At 43.1% G+C, this 20,804-nt stretch overlaps 1 long non-coding RNA gene across 1 annotated transcript; it reads left to right on the top strand.

The window, feature by feature from the left end:
- Nucleotides 1-7,422: 7,422 nt before the first annotated feature.
- On the top strand, nt 7,423-8,000 carry LOC138504700 (uncharacterized). The gene is made up of 2 exons (XR_011279910.1): nt 7,423-7,494; nt 7,612-8,000. It is a non-coding gene; the product is annotated as an uncharacterized lncRNA (long non-coding RNA).
- The last annotated feature ends 12,804 nt before the right edge of the window (nt 8,001-20,804 follow it).

Genomic DNA, 20,804 nt, shown 5'->3' with positions numbered 1-20,804 from the left:
CATTTGGGGGCCTACAAAATTTGAAAAACTTAAAAAGTAAAACACTACTGCTTCAATCTATTAACTGGTTTACCTACCAGTCTTCCAATGGAATTTTTGCTTTTGAAAAATGTGAATTGTTTCCATAAAATCAATTAATAACCAGCGAAGACATGACTTATATTGGAAATATGTTAATGTTCCTTCTAATTGCTTGATGTACCATACTGCCAGTGGATTCCCAACTGGCAATATTTGTTATAAGGGAATCACAATTGATCGGTTTACCATAGACCACTTGACTTGGTGGAAATGTATTAATATTGATCCAAAGCAGGCTTCTAGTATACTCTTTGAGAGTCATTTGAAAAAGCTGATTGGTGAGCAAAATCTAACAGACTTAGCAACCAATTACTGCTGCCAATATTTCCAATTCACCCCAAAGATAAGCAAAATGCCCAGATATTTGAAACAATTTCCCAATTCTAAAAGACAGGACTAAATGAGAATTAAGTTTAACATTGTATGCACACATGGGAGATAACAGAAGCATGGGCAAATGTCACTAAAGCATCTATGTCAGATTCATCAATTGGAATGTGTTCAACATCTATTTACTTCCTGTCAGGCATTGACTGTAATGTGTAGAAAACATCTATTGGCATATGGCAATGTAAAACATTCTACGGTATTAGTGACTCCTGGTGGAGTTGTTGTATGAAAGGAGATGATATTAACTTAATCTATCATGTGACACGTTTTTGGTATGACATTGAGATTGTATTGTTTTGAATTACACATGGTGATTTATCTTCTTAATTCTCTCTCTTTTACTGTAGCTCCATCTTTGTTTGTATGTCTATGATACCTCCGTGGTGTGTATAAAAAGTCCTGTATATATGACTGTATTAAACTACTATTACTACTACTATCACTACTACTACTACTACTACTACTACTTCTTCTTCTACTACTACTACTACTACTACTAATAATAATAATAATAATTATAATAATAATAATAATAATAATAATAATAATAATAATAATGGCACGTCATTGATCTGAGTGTATTCCAATGTATTTCCATGTATTCTGCATTGAGTCAATGTTTCTGGGGGCATTGCCCTAGGCCTTACCTGCTCTGTGAACCAGTGTTCTACCTGTTTCCTGAAGGTCTGCTTAGAAAATCTGCCGGCCAGCACAACAGTGTGCATTGTGGATCTGAGTGTGGCAGAGTGTCTTGTGATATTGAATATCAACTCAGCCTGCTCCTGTGGGTTCTGCATTGACTCGCAGATTCTGGGCTCGCTGCCCTGGGTCTTACTTGCTCAGTGAGCCAGTGCTCTACCTCCTTTCTGAAGGTCTGCTTAGAAAATCTGCAGGCCAGTGCATCAGCATGTGCTTTGTGAAGCTGAGTGTGGCAAAGTGTCCTGTCTCTCTTGGCGAGAGACATGAGGGCGAGAGGCCGGCAGGCCACCAGCAGCCAGGTAAGACCTTATACAGCCTAAAGTACTGTGATGAAGTAAACCTCCACACGTAAATATGGGTTATGCAACGCAACGGCCCATGCTGGCAAAAGACACAGAAGTCCAGTAACCAATTATACATCCAGGGACCAAGCCTCCCGTACCAAAAAAGAAAGTCATGAGAAAAGTACTGGAGCACAGCCTGTCGCAACATTTTTTTATGCCATTTCACCTTGTCTACGACCGATCCACAACCTGATTCACCGCCTGTTAAATCCAATATTGAAAGTATGAGCCACATTTTTCTCATTCAATCGGTAATATTACCTCCCTTCTAAACATGTGTATAGTCTAACAGAGAGCATAACATGTTGGACACAGAAAAACTTGACTAATTGTAACACCGAATTTGTGGTGTACCTGATCACTTGTAAATGTGGACTGCACTATGTAGGGAAAACAACCCGCAAAGCCAAAACTCGTATCATGGAACACCGGAGCTGTCTCAAGAACAGAACTGAAAATGCCCCCATGGTGAAACATTTCAATCTTCTGAAGCATCATCACGAGGATTTCAAATGGACAATATTGTTATCACTTAAAGGATCTAACTATGCCACCCGGGAGAAAAAATTGCTTTATATGGAACAAAAGATGATATATACTCTGCAGAGTGACATCAGGGGTCTTAACGAATCTATTGAATGGTACAACATATAATCGTTTACACTCACTTGATCCCTTACCATCGTTTTTTGTAGACTGTGTGCTACCTAGTGTACTAATTCCTTGTCCGGTCTGAGCCATTCCATGATGGCTGCCATGACTAACCACATTGCTCTACATCTCTTTTCTCTTCCAACATAGTTGTAGGACTACTGTATTTCCCTGACTACCACTCGCACATCGGTCGCCCAGACCTGCTGCACTGCTGCCCGCATAACAGACGGCACTCTCCGTACTATCTACACAGCACTAGCGCTGGCGGCAGGATTATATCCTGGGGCTGTCGGATTTGGTCACGACTGACACTCTTACTGCCAACTTGAAGGTATTGCCTGTGGGGTAGTTGTTTACTTTTGAGTGTTACTAGCCGCCTTCTGTCTCCTATAAACACACGAGATTAGAGACTATACCTTGAACTACCTCTTTAGGTTCTAGTCACCGACTTCTTCTCAACTTCTGGAATTATATGGGGCACACTGTGGATAATTCGTTTTGTCTCTCAGCACTGGGTTTCTCTCACCCGGACACCTTTTCATATGTTTTTTATGCGATACTAGTTTCGCTATTTGCTAAGCCTAAGCACATATCCTGCTTTTTTAGTGAGCTACTACTCAGCGCTCATTTGGATGTTTTTTCTATATCCTAGGTAGAGACGACCCTCAGTTCTACACCGCCTACTACCTTTTGAGTAAAGAGCACCCACAGGCATCAGTGGAGGTATTTATTTCCCTCTATTTAGATGCCTTGGTTCATGTATTTTGAACATGCAACAATAATGGCTAATTTGAAGCTCATGTTTTGCGCTTTTTTTGTTCTTTACTTTACAGATGCTACGAATACTTCAAATGTCATCATTTCGTTTTTAAATGTTGTCTTGGTTACGTGGTCACCTGTATATCTCCTGATGAATGTTCCATAATAACTGTAGGAACTGAAACATGTCGAGCTAATACTCTGTACTGGCACCAGAGTTATTAAGTTTTTTGACATACTGATTCTAATTACTGTAGAGTACGTTGCACTTTCTGTAAAGCGTACCTCTTGATGTTGAGTGTATCCCTGTTTTTGATACACTGTCAATTAGCTAATTCTAGTTTATCACGTAACAACTGTTTCATATATGTTTAAATGTTTATGAATTGTATGTACTGTGGACCACACTATTTAATCACTTTTTAGGTCATAATTCTATTAAATCTGATGTTTATCATTTTAACCACGACTGGTCCTTTTGTGGCTCTCCCAATGGGAGCTCTTTATATGTGTGGCATCTACACTATAGCTCTGTCTCCTCTTTAAACACGGATCTTTGTCCTCCCGGACTTAGACAGAGTATACGTTGCTAACCTATCTTAGTTAAACGTATACCGGGTTTCCTCCCCATTTAAGTTGTTCATAGTGGCTGATTGGTCACAGGAAATTTTCTATAAGTGGGTTGGAGATTGTGCCTTCGCTTAGCACCCTTCTGAGAATCCCCTTTTTTATTTTTATTTTTTCTTTCCAACTTTGTACTTTGAACTACTTTCCTGATGGCAGAGAACAGAACACTAGCTTATAGCGATGACTATGCTGCAGCCCTTATGAACGCTATCTCTATTCTGAACCACGAAGACATGGTGGATGTGTTGAGAGATAAAGATGAATGGAATGAACTCATACAGCTAAAGAAAAGACTTACGAGGACAGAACTCCATGGAGCAATCATGCTCGAATACCTCAAGAACAAAGCTTTACCACAAGGACTGACAGTCCAGAATGAACCTAGACTGTTTCTTGATAACGAGAAGTTTCGAGTACAATGGAGCTATATAGCTAATCGGTGTGGTCGTGATTGGTTAATCTTGATTATAGACACAGCCAAAGAAACATCTACTAAAATTGAAATCGAACTTCTTAAAATTGAAGAGAATATAAAGAAAATATTACCTTTGGACAACTATAAGAGATGCCTTGAAGAAATTGAGAAAGAGATGAAGGAATTTAAAAGTATAAATACCAATGAAAGAATCCAACGTATGAAAAAAGACTTGGCCCGCTTCTCGCATGAGAGAGCTTTTCCTTATGTTAAAGAAGATTATATCAACAAAACATTACAAACTAATGGTCCAACTAGATATAATAGACGAGTCCGTTTTCGTAATACCTCATACAGTACCAGTCATGATAGTAGTGACCCTGACGATGTAGATGAAGGAACCTCCTCTGGGAACAAGACTCCCAACCGAAGAGGAAGAGGTCAACCATCCCGACGACAAAATGAACGAAGAAGAGGCAATCAGGGCCGTTTTTTACACCAGGCCCCAAACAGAAGCAGCTGGGACGACGGAACAAAACAAACCAAAAGCGGGAATCGCTTTTGATTAATCTATCTGATTATACTCTCACAGATATAGAACAACAAGTCCTCAACAAAGGTTTGGGATTCGTGATGACGAAACTACATGATCCTTTTGAATTTCTAATTGATTTCAAAAAACTAATGAGGAAAATCCACCTGAAAGAATTCTTCTCTGCTGATAACGTTATCCCCTTGGAAGAACCTCTCAACTGCACGGGACTCCGTAAACCTTCCACTTTCTACCCTCCTTCTCAGAGTTTTTCTCCTGAGTCGTTAGTCTTTGAAAAGAAAGTGATCGCAGAAGTTAAAGCCCTGGAAAATAAACCATCTAGACCTTTCCACAATCTCTCTAATTCAGAACTTAAAGCACTCGACTCTTTGGCCAAAAACTCCCAAATTGTCATCAAGAAAGCAGATAAAGGTGGAGGTATTGTGGTTCTTAATCGCACCGATTATGTCACGGAATGCGAAAGACAACTTAGTGACAACCACTATTATCGCCCTCTCGCTCTGGACCCGACACCGGAACTCATGGCACTCGTTGCAGATAAAGTTTCTAAAGCTAAAGACCGAGAGTGGATCTCGAAACAAGAGGCGGATTTCCTCATCAATAAAAAACCAAGCATCCCCACTTTCTACACTCTACCCAAAGTGCATAAAACCTTGGTGAACCCTCCAGGTCGACCCATTGTGGCAGGGATTAATTCTGTACTTGAACCCCTCTCTACTTTTGCGGACCACTATTTGAAGGGATTTGTGCAAAACATGCTATCCTATGTAAAAGACTCTCGAGATGTTATTAACAGTCATGAAAACTTGGCTTTCGATACAAATACCCAGTTGCTACTAGGTTTTGACATCGTATCCCTCTACACCAATATCCCCCAACAAGCATCCCTTGATGCGATTGAAGAAATACTTCTGGGCCGCATTGATAATGATCCGGTCCCTACTTCGTTTATCCTTTGGTGCGTTGAACTAGCATTAAAACGTAACTACTTTGAGTTCAATGGTAAGATTTTCAAACAAGTTGAAGGGACCGCGATGGGCGCCACTATGGCTCCGAGTGTTGCTAACTTGTACGTAGAGACCTTTGAGAAAAGCAACGTCTACAGCAACCTCAATCCCTATAGTAATAACATCGTGAAGTGGAGTCGCTACATTGACGACATCTTGGTCATATGGAGAGGCACCTTGACTGAAGCTAACAATTTTTTCAACTGGCTTAACAATCTTAATCCTCACCTTCAGTTTACTATGACGTCTAGTAACGAGTTTATTAATTTTCTCGACCTAACCATTTTTGCAACCAATGGAGTCTTGAAAATTAAGCCTTATCATAAACCCACCGATAAAAATTCTCTTCTTGATTATTCCAGCCATCACATTAAACATCTTCGTGATAATCTTCCCTTTGGCCAGTTTTTACGCCTTAAAAGGAATAGTTCTACGAAAGAAATATACGAGGCGGAGGCGAACACTCTCGTGAAAAAACTGAGACAGAGAGGGTACCCTAATAAACTGGTGAAAAAATCAGCCAAAAGGGCTTTTAATAACAACCGAGAAGCACTATTGGAACCAAAACCTGTTAAACCTAAAGATGATCGTATTGTGTGTGTGAATACCTTTTCTAACCGGAGCTTTGAGATCACCAACATCATTAAGAAGAATTGGAAAATCTTTCAAACGACCTCCCCCTCTATGAGTGTGCCGATCTTTGCTTATAAAAGGAGCACGACGATAGGTAACAGGGTTAGTAACAGCAAACTTAAACCTATCCCTATCCAGGAACCCAGATTAACCACCCTATGGGGTCTACCTGAACCTACCGGTCACTATCCTTGTGGCTCGTGCGGGGTCTGTAAATTGACCTCTATAACTAAAAATGTAGATGTTGGCCTGTCAAAGCTCTGGACACAGAAAAACTTGACTAATTGTAACACCGAAATTGTGGTGTACCTGATCACTTGTAAATGTGGACTGCACTATGTAGGGAAAACAACCCGCAAAGCCAAAACTCGTATCATGGAACACCGGAGCTGTCTCAAGAACAGAACTGAAAATGCCCCCATGGTGAAACATTTCAATCTTCTGAAGCATCATCACGAGGATTTCAAATGGACAATATTGTTATCACTTAAAGGATCTAACTATGCCACCCGGGAGAAAAAATTGCTTTATATGGAACAAAAGATGATATATACTCTGCAGAGTGACATCAGGGGTCTTAACGAATCTATTGAATGGTACAACATATAATCGTTTACACTCACTTGATCCCTTACCATCGTTTTTTGTAGACTGTGTGCTACCTAGTGTACTAATTCCTTGTCCGGTCTGAGCCATTCCATGATGGCTGCCATGACTAACCACATTGCTCTACATCACTTTTCTCTTCCAACATAGTTGTAGGACTACTGTATTTCCCTGACTACCACTCGCACATCGGTCGCCCAGTCCTGCTGCACTGCTGCCCGCATAACAGACGGCACTCTCCGTACTATCTACACAGCACTAGCGCTGGCGGCAGGATTATATCCTGGGGCTGTCGGATTTGGTCACGACTGACACTCTTACTGCCAACTTGAAGGTATTGCCTGTGGGGTAGTTGTTTACTTTTGAGTGTTACTAGCCGCCTTCTGTCTCCTATAAACACACGAGATTAGAGACTATACCTTGAACTACCTCTTTAGGTTCTAGTCACCGACTTCTTCTCAACTTCTGGAATTATATGGGGCACACTGTGGATAATTCGTTTTGTCTCTCAGCACTGGGTTTCTCTCACCCGGACACCTTTTCATATGTTTTTTATGCGATACTAGTTTCGCTATTTGCTAAACCTAAGCACATATCCTGCTTTTTTAGTGAGCTACTACTCAGCGCTCATTTGGATGTTTTTTCTATATCCTAGGTAGAGACGACCCTCAGTTCTACACCGCCTACTACCTTTCGAGTAGAGAGCACCCACAGGCATCAGTGGAGGTATTTATTTCCCTCTATTTAGATGCCTTGGTTCATGTATTTTGAACATGCAACAATAATGGCTAATTTGAAGCTCATGTTTTGCGCTTTTTTTGTTCTTTGTTCTTTACTTTACAGATGCTACGAATACTTCAAATGTCATCATTTCGTTTTTAAATGTTGTCTTGGTTACGTGGTCACCTGTATATCTCCTGATGAATGTTCCATAATAACTGTAGGAACTGAAACATGTCGAGCTAATACTCTGTACTGGCACCAGAGTTATTAAGTTTTTTGACATACTGATTCTAATTACTGTAGAGTACGTTGCACTTTCTGTAAAGCGTACCTCTTGATGTTGAGTGTATCCCTGTTTTTGATACACTGTCAATTAGCTAATTCTAGCTTATCACGTAACGACTGTTTGATATATGTTTAAATGTTTATGAATTGTATGTACTGTGGACCACACTATTTAATCACTTTTTAGGTCATAATTCTATTAAATCTGATGTTTATCATTTTAACCACGACTGGTCCTTTTGTGGCTCTCCCAATGGGAGCTCTTTATATGTGTGGCATCTACACTATAGCTCTGTCTCCTCTTTAAACACGGGGTGAAGTCTCTCCCTTACAGCAATGGTAATGACAACGTAATTTGAACAACTCTTTCGATTACTCCAGATTTAACAACTTTAGTTTCTTCTTCAGACTCTTCAGATTACTCAGATTCTGAGAGTGAAAGTGAAGCTGAATCCGTCTTTCATGCAGAACCTGTGTAGCTTACGTCTACTAACAAAGTAAATACAATTATTTCCAAAGTCGACGCTTTACCTGCACTGATCACAACTATTGCGAAAGAACAATAAAAATTGTTGACGTAATTTTGGTCAAGTCTACTGTGTCTGGTGTTGATTGTCCTGTGCCTTCCGCGGAACCACCTCGTGCACTCTCTGTCTCTTTGAAACAACGTTTTCCAATTCACTCAAACCTCCCTGTTTGTAGTAACAGCTTGGTTAGGCAAACCCGAGGAACGAATCCCAATGGATTAGAGTAAGTGAAACTCCAGCAGTGCATGTATTGTCTGCCACTCTTTCGGGCTGGGATTCTTATTCCTCTTTCCCTCACAGACGCAATAAGTACATCCGAGAGCCTGAAGACTGTAACATTGGAACCTAGCTCGAAATCAAAGAAGAAAAACAACAAGGAGAAATAAAATATGAAATGTGATAATTAAGCCCGCAATAGGGCCTGCTCACTGGAAATGTGGGTGTAATGCTAGTAATTCCCACCTTAAAACTTTCGTAACCAATACATTTCTAGATGCCAGCATTAGACAAGTCTGACTCTAGGGTTCCGTGGTCTAATGGTTGCATTTTCCTCTACCTGTTGATATGGATGCCCAGCCTCAGTTGCAAAAACACGCTTGCCCAGCCTCTAGATCTCACATAATATCATCTCAAGCTCATTCCCAGCAACTTGCTTGAGTCAAGACAAACTATAGCAACCAATCAACCTGCTGAAAATCAGCCCATAATAGCCAATTCAGCTGAACCTAGAACAGCGCCTCCCCATTCTGGAAAAACCTATACGACTGACGATGATATGCGTGGGTTGAGAAAATAGGTAATATTGGAGGAAAGCAATCCTATCAAATATAGTCCCTTTTTAAACCATACCCACATTTTGGACTTATTTAGCAAAATTAATCACCTCAGTATGATTTGCTAGCAGATATTGTCGAAGTAGAATTGCCGGGGATTGGCAGGAGCTCTAATTTGGGCACTTATTGTATATACATCCTTGTTGATGGTGACATTATTAAAATCAAGTGCGCAAATTTCGGAACCATCAGACTTTTCTTTACGATCTGTTGCAAAATCAAGAAACAAGTGTCCCTTGTGGAACGTCTCCAACCTGCTAAAGCAATCACTCAGGTTACAGATCCTCATGTGTCCGAGAGCGCCATCCTGTGAGCTTCTGAACTCTACAATGTGTGAGTGGTTTCAACCCAGCACTCCAGCTAAGTCAATGACTAGTGTGTGATGCCCAGCTGGAACCCTTAATTATATATTTTTATGTATAAAGTTCTTTTATTTCTGATGATGTATATATCACCCCCCTCTCTTTCAATTCCCCTTGGTCTCACTGAACCAAGAAGTAGGTTGTTTTGCAAAGTTAAAAGATTTATTTTATGAATTGAACAATATATATATATATATATATATATATATATATATATATATATATATATATCACACTTTTATGAATTTGAACAATATCTAGATATCACACTATTAATATTTATACAATGATCAGCAATGGGTGATATTACAATAATCAACAATCTCTTTAATCAATAGGAGTATGGATGAGAAGAATAATGTAGCATAGAATAAAACTTTGTGTGGGTGCAATGAAATGCAATGATAGGAAATGAATGCATCACAGAAATAACACTGTTATGTGTTCAATCACATGCAATGCAATCACTCTTCTCCCTGATACTACTCAATCCCCCCTAATATGCAATATAGAGATGGAAGGGGAGAAAACAGGTTTCAGGAATAAACACTCTTAAATGCAGTTTCAATCCCAATTCCCACAGCAAGCAGAGAGAAACTGGAAAGATTCTAAAACAGGTCAATTGCTTTTGAATGTGGCTTATACTGAATGGGAAAAATGCTAAAAATGACTTTCATTCCCTAAATAGGATTCAGAACTAGTGGGTGCCGCTTTGGATAGTTCCAGATAGACACTAGCAATGATGGTTGGATAACTAGCAAATTGGAAACTGAATTCAGAAGTTGAATGCACAGAATAGCTATTTTAAATTAGATGAAATTGAGCCAAATGCAGAATTGCAGCAAACTTTTCTGTGTGCGTTAAACTATAAGGAGTTTGAAGATTACAAACAAGGATTGGCGTTACACTAAGGGGCTATGAAGATGTGAGATAGCAACGGCACAGCCACCAGTCCATAGGCGCCTCTGTCTGATCTTTGCCCGCTGCAACACTTGCCTTTCTTCAGCAACTATATATTAGCGCAAAGATGATTTATCACTACAATTATCACAGGACTATATGGATGAGAGAAAGAATCAGGACAAACAAAAGAGATTCTATAACGCAGTCTGGATATGTTGGAATGGGCTGGATAGGATTAGATTACTCAAGGATAAGAGATTGACTATGGACAATTCTATGCTAAATACTCCCAACTATGGTTTTGGAATAGGCCCGTCAGGATCTGGTGAAGGGTTTTGGACTGGACTCTGCTAACCACCGGACAGGATTCAGGCGCTTAGTTCTGCTCTCAGCAAGGCACTCTGGTCTCTGCAATGCCTCTTGGACTGGATCTGATGGGATGGTTCTGGGTTACAGCTCTGCTCTACTGGTTTGGATCTCTGGGTTCTGACAAGAGTTCTTGGCTAGAAGCAGAAAAACAGCACATCCCGACTGTTGAATTTGATGTGCCCCTTGGAAGTTTGGGGTTAAAATCAGGTTGCAAGATTTTTTAAAGGCCAGCTGAGAAGGGTTCAGCTTTAGGATCGGGCCTTCTGCTTTCAGAGTTCTGGAGTCTAGATCTTGATTCTCCTGCAGAGTGATTCGCCAGTAAATCAGTTGATGGGTGAATGTGTGTCCCTCTAGGTCCTCAACAGTCCCTATTTATGTATTTCCCTAGGGGGTGGATAGGCTGATTATACTAAGCCCACCATCTAGGAAACTGATTGGTCAAAGTATTCCCTCTCTCCTGATTTGAGAAGGAAACCAGAGTATCATGATGTGTCGTGATGACGTTGTTTTTATGGTCCAGGGAAAAACCTCCCCTTTGTTTCTACACAGAAAATATATTTTTCATATAAAGCATATTTATAATATCACCAACTTGCTAACAATACATATTCACATCTGAAATTAAATAAGGCACGTATCTGTCAAGTCCCATCTTCTTAAGAGTTTTGGTTCATAAATGACAGTTTTTCGTGCTTTTGGTTGGTTACCCAGTGTCAGATCTGTACACATTTTTCCACATACATGTGCATAGAATCTGGGCATAATTCTGTAAATTTTCTTATTCCTAGCATTATCACAATTTCTACAATATCAACATTTTCGTGGTCCAGTCTCTGAATATCGCACAAATTCCAGAGTCGTTTTAAAACGTGACTAACATTTTCATTTTAACAATCTATAAGTTCCAGATTTTTACAAGTTTGGCACAGTTTTCCATGAATCTTTTTCTGAAAACTATATTTTCTTCAGTTCCAGATATACATTTCAGTATAGCCCCGCTTCCAAGGTTTGGCTGAGCCAAGAGCAACCTGAGCCTTTTGCTGCCAGCATCTGGTTTCTGTTGACGGCCAAATTTGCATTTCCTTTCAGTCAAGGGAGTCTTTTGTCTTCTGTCAGAACAACAGGCCAAAGTCCTCCTCCCACCTCCTTTCACAACTCCCTGCCAGTTCCGCAGCAGAGAGCAGGGGGGCACATTCCTTTGTTTGGGAGAAGCTGTGGAATGTCTTTGAAGCCCAGTGTAGCTGGCTTTAGCTCACTTTTAAAACAATGTTTAAAATGGTATTTTTCTAAAATACAATTAACATTTTTAACAAATATAGCCACAAATCTCTTAATTCCAGCCTTTTTAAAATATAGAGATTGTATTTCCTCAACCTATATTGCTTTTGATGGGAAGTCTCTTCTTTTCCATACTTTGATTTTAGTGTACAAGTTTAAACTGACAGTAGAAGTAAATGCCAGCTTCAGACACAGGCGAGCAGCGGTACTGCGCCCATTTCTGACATATTTTTCCCATGCAAGCACCTTTGAATGTGGATTTTCTTATGATGAAATGTGTTTCTGCTGACATTGTGCTTAGGTGGATTCTTTAAATAAAGGGATGTTTAACACCCAACAAGCATGTTGGATCTTCTCTGTTGTTAGAGAATCATTATTTAGCAAATTTAACAGCCAAGGAAAATACAGATTTTTATTTTGGCTGCCATCCTGTTGTTTTGATGAAAACAGCACACAATGATTTTGCAGGACATAGACTAGTGGGTTAGAACATCCCACAAGCCCCCCTCTTGGAATTTGGCGTTGATTGTCCATCAATGGGAAATTGCAAGACTGGGATGGTCAGTCTCTTTTCTTTTGGTTCCAAAATGGCAAAGTTCATCATCTTTTCCTCCATCAGGGGTGGATCGACCAGTTCTCCTTGCCCAGTCCTGATGTAAGTATTGAGCAATACTCCAGGCCCCTTGGATCTTTCTCCCAGTCCCTGGGTAGTCCTCCTTGGTCTTTGTCTCCATGGTTTCCAATCCTAGGATGACAAAGCAAAAGCATATTTGTAGACATTTCCCCACCACTATCAATGTAGTGGGGTGGACACATACATTTTGATAAATCAGGACACATTTTTGTTATTGTAAGTTATTGACTATATATGGAATATTTTATAGTTGGAATTATAGGGAGCTGGAATGACCCCCTCTGGGGTTCCAGAAGACTCCTCCAGTTGCTGCAGAGTGTGCCTAGGATGGCAACAATTTAGTTGGTTAATATGGACCCACTTATCTTCCCCCTCTGCCAAACTGTCTTTGGGGATGCAGATTTTGTAGGCGACTGGTGAGATTTTGTCTACAATTTAAAAAGGACACCACCAGCTAGGCAAAAATGTGCACTGTTTGGCCTGGTTCCTTTGGAAATTGTATAAGTAGACCCGGTCTCCTACATGTATTCTTTTCTAGTAGTCTTTAAGTCATAGTGGGTCTTCATGCTGTCTGCAGATCTTTCTAGATTTCGCTGAGCATAGGCAAAAGCATGTTGAAGGTGTTTTCTTAGATTTTCAACATACTCATGAGTTGTGGAGGCATGGATCAATGTCTGCTCTTGGATTCTGTAGAGCAGATGCTGGGGAAGCACCATCCTGCGTCCAGTCATCAGCTCAAACGGTGACATTTTAGTTGCAGATGAAGGGGTAGATCTGATGGCCATTAGGACAAGAGGTAATCGAATATCCAAACTTAGCCCAGAATCTGCCACAAACTTTTTTAATATGCTCACAATTGTTTTGTTGTATCTCTCAACTACCCCACTAGAGGCTATCCAGTAAGCAATGTGTAGCTTCCTTTTGACCCCAAGTATCTCCCACATCTTTGTCATTACTTCGCTAGTAAAGTGGCTACCTCGGTCTGACTCGATCCTTTGGGGTAGTCTAAACGCGAAAAGATGTGGTTGATGATCAGGGCAGCTGCAGTTTCTGCCTTGCAATTTGGGGCGGGGAGACATTCCACCCATTTAGTAAACAATCATGTCACGGTCAACATGTACTTGTCCCCCCTAGAGGAGCGAATCAGAGGCCCAATATAGTTGACTTGTAAATCTGACCAAGGCAGTGTCATCCCCCTCTTTTGTAGAGGCGCACAGTGTGTAAGGGATGTAGGCTGAAATTGTGCACACACAAGCCACCCCTTCAAGTATTGGTCAAGGTCCTGCCCCATGTGTGGCCAGTATGCAGCCTCTCTTAAGATTTCAAGCGTTGTATGAAACCCCCTATGACCGGCTGTGGCCGCATCATGGGCGTGACTTAACATCAGGCTTCGGAATGAGGTAGGGACCACCCACTGATCATGGCCAGCTAGGGATTTCCTCACCAACAAACCGTCTTGGATTCAGAACATTTTTGGACATTTCATCAACACTTTGAGGTCCTATTTCCCAATGTAATCAGTATCCGTCAGGGGAAAGTTCTCAGGCTCCTCATTGTGTTGATAAAACTTACCAATTATTGGATCTCCTTTTTGAGCCATAATCAAATCAGCATCTGGGGTCTCCTTACTCCATTGTGCAGTTGAGAGTTCATTGTGAGCATTTGTCTGGGACCTAGTGATCACAGTGACCTGGATTTCCCCCAACAGGGACTCGATCTCTAGTAGATCCCCTTGGATGGCTCCGGTATTGGCCAGCTGATCAGCTAAGTCATTTCCAGTTTTGTCTGGTCCCTCTACTTTGGAATGACCCTTGATATTTTTCCAGTAAATGGTCATCCCATTCGAGGTGACCAGATCATCAATGTTTTGAATTAATGTCCCATGTTTCAAGGGTTTATTATTAGCACATAACATGCCTCCGGTTTTCCAGTTAATCAGGTGCTCCACGAACCCCTCCGTACATCATCCGAATCAGTGATTATGACCAGTTCGTGGAGTTGATGTTGGACAGCAGTGAGGATGGCTTGATGCACAGCCAGCAACTCTGCCACTTGACTACTTCGGGGACCAATTTTGTACCCAGCGGAGGGTTCTGGGGTCTCATTTACCCATGCATTCCCTATGCCGGCCACAAGTTCTTTTTCCCTGTTGTTGTCAACATGGTAGGAGCATCCATCCACATAAACAGTGGGCATTCCCCTACACTTGTCTTCTTCAAAGACTTTGTGTGGGGAATTGAGGTATGCCTCCATGTTGTCCTTGATTTTTAGACTCTTTTACTCGAGACAGTTTTCTCTGGCATAATCATGCAAGTCAGCCAGACCTTGCGCGAGGGGACTCTTCTTGTTTTGGCCATATCTGACCTCCACAGGAAAGCCTTGCATTGACAGAATCCAGGAAGTAATTCGGGAATTACTCACATTTCCGGCCCAGATTCTGTCACTTTGGAGATATTGCAGAGGCTGGTGTGGAGTCTCCACTATGATGTGTTCTCCCTGGATAAACAGGCGGTAATTCTTCAGTGCCCACACCGTTGCCAGGAGTGCCTTCTCACAATCGTTGAATTTTTCCTCCACAGAGGATAAAGGTTTGCTCGCATAGGAGATTACTTTATTGACCTTGTCATGCTTTCGATATAATACTGCAGTCAAGCATGTATTAGAGAACCCTGTCTCCAAGAAGAACTCCTTGTTTTTGACAGGGTAAGCTAGGCAAGGAGCTTGTGAGAGGCTCTTTTGAGTTGCCTTACTGCCTCAGCTTGTTCTGGACCCCACTCCCACTTGACCCCCCCTTCAAAAGATGAATCAGGGGTCTTATGATCTCTGCGTAGTCCTCAATGAACTTTCTACTGTAATTAGTCAGTCCAAGGATGCTCCTTAGTTCCCACAGAGTTTTGGGGTCTTTCAATTTCTGAAGTGCTTCCACTTTCTTTTCCTGGGGACAGAGACCCTGTGGAGTAATCTCATGTCCAAAGAAATGTACACAGGTTCTACACCACTGTGCCTTTTGAAAGGAAGGTTTTGCTCCGGCAGCCCTAAACTGTGTCAGAACATAACAGATCTCCACTATGTGTTCCTCCACAGTTGAGCTTTTGATGAGATCATCAGCTACATAAATCAGGTTACCCCTTTCACCCAGGTAAGGCATGGCCTTATGTAGAAAGATGTTGAATTAATTGCCGGAGTTGATGTATCCGAAGGGAGTCCGGGTCCATGTGTACTGTTTCCTCCCAAAGGTAAAGGCCAGCTTGTATTGGTCCTCCCTACTGACAGGTACAGTCCAGTACCCATTGGTCAGGTCTATTGCAGTGAATGCCTGTGACCCCTGGATCTGGGCCAGCCCTTGGTCAATGTAGGGAAGAGGCCATCAGGAAGTATGGACCTGTTTCTTGAGCTCCCTAAGGTCGGCGTAGAGTCTTCACTGGCTGTTTGGCTTCAATATCCCCAGCACCGGATTATTGAAGGTGCTGTGGACTGGGCGGATTATCCCACAAGACTCAAAGTTCTTAATTATTTCAGTAAGGGACTCCATTGATACGAGAGGCAAGCGATATTGCTTCACAAACACTGGAGTCATGCCAGGGTCCATGGGGATTGTTGTTGTGTGATGTTGGTGCAACCACAGTCATATTAGTCCACCGCAAAGAGATCTTGAAAATCCAAGAATACTTGTTTCAATTTTTGCCTTTGCTCCAGAGTCTCACAGGCATCAGCTAGATTGACTCTCTCTTCAACCATCTGCATGAAGCCTGGAAAGACTTCTGGTTTTGCTATCTCAGCGGACTCCGCCAGCTGGGTGGAGACGTCCCTGGTCAGAGTGCTGATTTGGACTGTTGGCTTCAGGTGGGGAAGGAAGTCCCCGCGGACTTGGAAAATCACCTCATCCCTCCTGAAGTCACAGGTCACATCTTCCTTACGATAAGGGCAGGAAGTGTACACCAGGAAGTTCCCTCCATGCCAGGTAAAGATCCTGTCTGGTGTTGTGTTGTCATCGCTGTCACTGTCAAACCAGTCCTTGAGGATTGGTCCTAACAGTTAATTTCCTAAATGTATGGAAAAATGTTGGTCATCAACCACCATTCCAATAATGGTGCCTGCGGCTAGAGTGATACTCTTTAGGTCACTGTTATCCACCTCTATTGGAATGGTGTCATGTTCTATGTTGACTAATGGTGTTGGGTTTACCCCCAACCCTTGCTGTTGGAGAGAAGCATTTAGATGAATATAGTCATCAGGGTTTTTCAATTTCTGTCCTCTTTTAACAACTTTCACTTCCAGGGAGAATTGTCGGGTCCTTTCTGGGATGGTGACTTCCTCTCCAGTCTGAATTTCAACTGTTTTAGGCAGCAATTGAGCTGACCTAAATGCTTTCTCTGGGTCGTCAAAGCCCATGGGATTATCCGCTAAACGGGACCAAGCTTTGAAGTTTATTAGGTCCAAACACATGGCAAAGCGATTGAGAATGTCACTGCCTAAGTAAAAGGTGGCAGTGACGTCTCGCACGACCCAACAATTATGGACTATGCTCTTTTTGCCTTTGGAGATTTTGAGCATACACCTGCTTGGCAGGAGATGTTTGTAATTGGGTGTTTCCAGATCCATTTCCCATTTGTCTATCACTCTAAATGTGGGAATGGCTGGATCTTTTGGGAGTTGGCGGAACATGGCTTCGCTGATGAAGCTCTTACCGTTGTTCACACACTCTCGGGCGAGAACAGAGTCTTTCCCTTCATTTAACTGAGTTGGTATGAACAACTGCTCTCCAACTTGCTGAATATCAGCCAGGCTCTGAGCTGATTTCACATCTTTATGGACTATAGGAGTGGAAATGTCTGATTGTGGATTGGTAAAGAATTTCAGAGTGTTTCCTTCCAGTGTGGAATGCCACCTTAAACTGGAAGGAAGTTTGATCTTCAGAAATAGAGATGACCCCCCCCATCACCTGTTTGTTGTCCTAATGCTATCACTGTCACGTCTGGGATTTGGTTGTTCTGAATTGAAATTCTACTTGATCAGATTTTTGTTCAACCATGTGGCAGGTGCCATTTAAACTAACATGGTTGACACTCTGTTTTAATTTTATCGGTCGGTTAGTCTGGGTCCAGAGGACCTTGTTTACACAATCTATTAGGGGTGAAAACCTTCGCAGGAGGTCATTCCCTACTAAACAATGGGTGCCCTCTGGAGTCACAACTATGACCGGGTGTAACGCTCACCTGATTCCCACGGAGGCGCAGGTCTGGCTTCGAGTGCTGATGCTTTTTCAATGGTGAAGCGCAGGACTCTGAAGATGGACAGGAAGGGCCCTCTACTCTGGCTTCTCCGGCTCGCAGGAATATTCCCCTGTGCGTGAAAAGGGAGTATTACCTACTGACTGAGTTAAGCTCAAGCCTCCCACTTTCTTCCAACCATCCACGATACCCTTCCACGATTCCCCGTGAAGTCTCACCTTAGGGTCTGAAAGGACGAGCTCTCCATCCTGCTTCTGACGCAGGGGCGCGTTGAACCCAGTTACTTCACTGGATTGAGGTTGGATGGGAGTTCAGGTAAGCTTGATTATACTGGTAAGGCGCTGTAAAAGTTCTGTTGCAAGTTCAAAGTTCAAGCTTTAAATAATAATGTTCATTGTCTTTTTTCAGGTGATGAATGAAGATTCCTTTGGAGACTTCTTGAAACAAAGCGCTGCTGTTGATGTCTTTTCCCCATAGGGGCTGGGGTTCGGAAAGCCAGAAATATGGTGCCGACCCGAAGTGAAACGTGCAGTTCCAGTAAAAATCTGGTAAGTCCTAGATGAGCGCTCAGGCGATGTTTTTGCATTCGCACATCTAATGTCTTTGTCTTTTTTCCCCATAGGGGCCGGGGTCCTGCTTGGAAGCAGCAAGACCCGAAATGAAATGGGAATGACACAACAGGTAAGTCTTAGAAGGAAACTGGGCTTTTCCTATTCCCTTCCTTCTCTCACCTCTTATTCTTGTCTTTCTCTCTAGGCTCTGGGAAGTGGCTGTGTATCCGGATGATCGCTGCTGAAGATGGAGGAACCCAGGAAAGGTGAGTGAAATGCAGCGCTGCAGCGATCGTAACGAAATGCTTTTCAAAAAATGATGTCTTCCCTTTCAGGATCGTCGGTGATGTCTCCGTGGTGCAGATTAGCTGGTAGGTCTCTTGTCTCCCTTTGCAGGTGACCCAGGATGCTGACAGGCGTGGCTGAAGTCCAGATGCAGGAGCTGACACAGTGAGCGTCCAGCAGCGAGGAGCAGAACAACGCGAAGCGTGAGTTGCTGATCGGGTGTGATTTAAATAGCTTTGGAAGAAGTTCCAAGTGTGTATCCTTCCTCCGATCAGGTATGTATCCTTCCCCGACCACACCCGGGTGGAAAGTAGTCCCACAGGTAAAGTAGTTCCTATTCAGGCCTCAAGAGGGCCTGGATGTGGCAGCATGGTCTGCATCAGGTAAGTGCACATTAAAACACTTGAACACATGTCTAGCTTTATGAGCCTGGCGCCTAAGGCGCCAGGACAGAGGTCCAACATGAGCCTGGCGCCTAAGGCGCCAGGACTTCGTCCAAAGGGCCCCAGCTTGGGCCCGCTGGCACTCCCCTGGGGGAAATGATGCCTGCCTCTGGGGTTGCTGGGTCGGACCTGGCTCCTTGGAGGTAGGCATCATGACACCGGGTGCTACACCTTGTGTCGCCCAATTTGAATGTCCAAATTCGCAGTCCCCTCAACGGGAATTTCCTTCCCGTCAAAGTTCTGAAGTTGTCCAGGAAGAAGGGTGAGAGGAATTTTGTAATTCTACCCCCCTCCTGAATTCAGTTTATCAAAGTCCCTTTTTGACAGAAGGGTAGCTTGGGATCCAGTGTCCACCAGTGCCAAAATTGTACCCTGCCCCTGTATTTGGACCGGGGCATAGAATCTTCCCTTCTTCTCCTCGAGGGGGCACAGATAATGTACATTTTTGGACAACTGGTGGGTTCGTTTTTTTAGTTTTGGACAATGAAAAGGAGGTGATTTGGGCAGAATTATGTGGGGAGTCTTGGGAATCTGAAAAAAAGGTGACAGCTAGATATGGGAGAAGTTTTGGGTTCCCCTGGTTCCGGTTCTGGGCCGCCCCCCCTTTTTGGAGGCAGTCACCAGGATGGGTTTGAACCAGGGGATTTTCAGGCTGTTGGTTCTGGGGTTGGATGATGGGCGGCGCTAGCTCAGTCCTCACATCTCCTCAGTCTGGATTTGAATTCTTTGGGACCCATTTTTCTTTGGGAGGAGTTCCCCATCTCTGAAGGAGAAGATCCTTTTCCCAGGATCCTCTGAGGATCCCTCTCCATCAAATTGGAAGATTTGTACCTCCTCCTCAAAATGGGTCTGTTTGGGTTCTTTGTTTCTCCTACCCCCCCTCTGTTCCTTGGGTGGCAGACTTTCAGGGGCAGGAGATTTTGGTTCCAGTTCCTGGGTTTCCAGGGGCTTTTTACAAGTGGGGAAGGAAGCTTCCTTCAAGGCTTTACACTCCCCTTCCCCTTGTGGCTCTTCCCTGGAAACCGGTAGGTTGTCAGGGTTCTGCCCCCGTCATTGCTCTGGAGCACCAGGTCCGGAGTTTGGGGCATTGTGCACCGGCATGCTCATCTGAGGGTTCTGTTGAGCCCTCAGCATGCGACCCAGATCCTGTGCCATGTTTTGGACATGGGGCTCTAGCTGTGACAGCCACTCAGGCTGATAAGGGGTTCTGTTATCTCCCCTGGCTGATCCCGGGAAGGGTAGCTATCCCTTCTCTGATAATACCCCGGGTTTGGAAGATTTGTGTACCCCTCCACCCTTGGCCTCCCCTCTCCCGGATTCGGTTGTCTGGGCTCAGGAAAGTTGGGAAAGAAGGATGGATTGTTCTGGGGTTGAAAGTTTTGTGGGTACCTGGGGAAAAAGTTCTCTCCAGGATTTGGGGAATTTCTGCCCTCCTGGGGGAAGTAAGGAGGGAAGTTCCCTGGGTTAGGTGCTGTTTGGTTGGATCGCCCCCCTGGGCTGGAGTAGTCCACTCATAACCCAAGATGGGTCTGTTCCCCTTTTAGCAGGGATTTATGTAGTCAGGGGAGTGAGGGATCCCATTTCTGGGACTACTTCCTTGGCTCCCTGTCTG

Source organism: Ambystoma mexicanum, chromosome 11 (assembly GCF_040938575.1).
Source record: "Ambystoma mexicanum isolate Mex_15411 chromosome 11, UKY_AmexF1_1, whole genome shotgun sequence".
Taxonomy (NCBI): Eukaryota; Metazoa; Chordata; class Amphibia; order Caudata; family Ambystomatidae; genus Ambystoma; species Ambystoma mexicanum.
This window is presented reverse-complemented; position numbering and strand designations above follow the sequence as displayed.